The sequence below is a fragment of the Centrocercus urophasianus genome, unplaced genomic scaffold, assembly GCF_019232065.1.
Source record: "Centrocercus urophasianus isolate 14NV4802_14NV808 unplaced genomic scaffold, USGS_Curo_1.0 seq_11, whole genome shotgun sequence".
Lineage (NCBI taxonomy): Eukaryota > Metazoa > Chordata > Aves > Galliformes > Phasianidae > Centrocercus > Centrocercus urophasianus.
In genome coordinates, this window is record NW_024884253.1 from 15,985,584 (window position 1) to 15,987,995 (window position 2,412).

Consider the following 2,412-nt stretch of genomic DNA (forward strand, 5'->3'; position numbering starts at 1 on the left):
GACATTTTAGAAGGAATATTTTAGATTTGTTGCTCTAAACTTGGGACGAATTTCATATCAGGACAAAGGCTAAGTGGCATGTTTACTTCAGACACCTGAGAAATGTACATTATAAGGAGATGAGAATTATTGAATCACAAAATCCGAATGGCTGATGTTGGCAGGGACTCCTGGGTCATAGAATCACGGAATCATTAAGATTGGAAAATGATGATCTCTAAGATCATCTAGTCCAACCATCAATCTACCACCAATATTGCCCACTAAACCCTGTCTCTAAGTACCGTATCTACACATTTCTTGAACGTGTCCAGGGACAGTGACTCCATCACCTCCCTCTGGCCCATCTTCTGTTCCAGCAGGGACACCCAGAGCTGGGGATCCAAGCCCACATCCAGGCAGATTTTGAAGATCTCCAAGGAAGGGATTCCACAGCCTCTGGCAATCTGTACCAGTGCTCTGTCACTGCACAGAACAAAATTGCTGACTGGTGTTCACAGGACCTCCTGTGCTCCAGTTCATGGCCTTTGTCACCTGTACATGGTACCACTGAAAAGAACCTGACCCCATCCTCTTTACACTCTCCTTTTTATGCATGTTGAATCGGTTCGTTGTTTCTGATGTGAGCATAAGCCAATATAAGACAGACAGAAAAGACAAAGTAACCATAAGACAATAGCAGTTAATTTTCTCCATTGGTCTCACTTATCTCCAGTAAGAAACAAGGATGGCAGCACGTGAAATTAATCTCCTGTGCTTATTCAAAAAAACCCACAAAAATTGACAGGCACATTCTTGTCCTTCCAAGGACAAGCCAGCTCTAGCACTCAGAGAATTTTTGGAGAAGTGCTTAATTTAGGCAAATGGCCTAAGTCAACAGATTGCACTGGCTAGCAGGATGGTTAGTAGGAGGACAGATAAGATAGATATTGTTCACTCCCCTTCATCTTCCTGTCCCATGGTAGGTAGGAGCAGCCGTGCCACTCTCCACCTGACTGAATTTTGATTGTTTTTTTTCTTGATTTTTTTTATTGTGTAGGCTGGGATTTGTTTTTCTCTTTTATGCAGAAAGGCCGTGTTGGATACTTTACACAGATATATACCTAATTTTTGGACTGTGTGCACAGAAAACTGTACAGGATTTCATAAACAAGCAATTAAAAGCTGCTTGAAAACCTATTCATCTGCCAGAAGTATTTAATCTTGACTGCAGTATTCGTATGATTCTATCACTACAGCAACCAATCCTGTAAACAACACCTCTGGTCGTGGATAACATATCAATACTTGGTTTAGCAATTAGAAACAAAAGCCTGTCAGACTTGTTCTGTCCTGCCACTGTGGGCTTTGTGATGCAAATGATCTTTCAAGTGCTTTACTCTAATTGGAGAAAGTTAACCTGCTATGCTCCATCTGGTCATCAGGGCTGCTCCTCATTTATATTTCATTATTATGGTCTGATCTGTTATCCATGCATACCTGCCAGCACGATGACAACAATTTATTAGTGCATATGGATCCTATTCCTTGTAAGTAAGAAAAAATTATCATTTAATTCTGTACCTACAAATTAAAATCAATCTTTTGAGCTTCTCGTGGAATACTTTTAAGGAATTGTGCAAAACCCAGGTAATATAATGCAGTACAGAAGTATTTAACTCACCTTGAAAACCAGATAAATCTAAAGAGGTGATCTTTGTAAAGCAAGTATAGTAAATCTGAAGTAAGATTCCTAATCTGTACTTTATTATATAAAACAAAGATTTGTATCAGCATTGTCTCCTGCTGACATTGATATCCCTGAGGCAGCTAAGTAGCACTGATGAAAAAGCATCAGGGAGGCCTTTTAATAGTTTAAGGTCTAGTCTGCTGCCTTAAAACTCAAAGCAGAACTCCTAGCTTAGGTGAATTATATTGCAACAAGGAATGAATGTCATTTAATCTAACTTCAGATATGCACAGTGTAGAAAACCTTGCATTGAAACAGGTCATCTTGATGACACTTTGGAGTCATTTAATTTAAAACAGAACGTCTGAAATAAAATCACCTACTGTTCTCATTGGCTGAAGGGACCTTCAGAGTGACTGCTTAGGCACAGATACACATTAGAACTCAAAATGATGGAGAGATGAATCATTCCTCTTGAGGCCTTTTTGGTGCCAGCAAATTTACTTTTTATGTGTTCTAAAAAACATTTCAGGGAATTTCTTCACTCTGGATCCCAGTGGGACTACTTGGAATCAATCTAATTGGGCTGCTGTTGGAGAACTAGGCACAATTCGGGTGATGGTCCTCTCTGGGAAGATTTGATGAATCAAAAATAATCATCAGAATTGATAATTTCTACTTCTTTCAGTCAGTGAGTCAGATGAAAATGCTTTTTAGATTTCCTTAATGCCCCCTTCCATTAT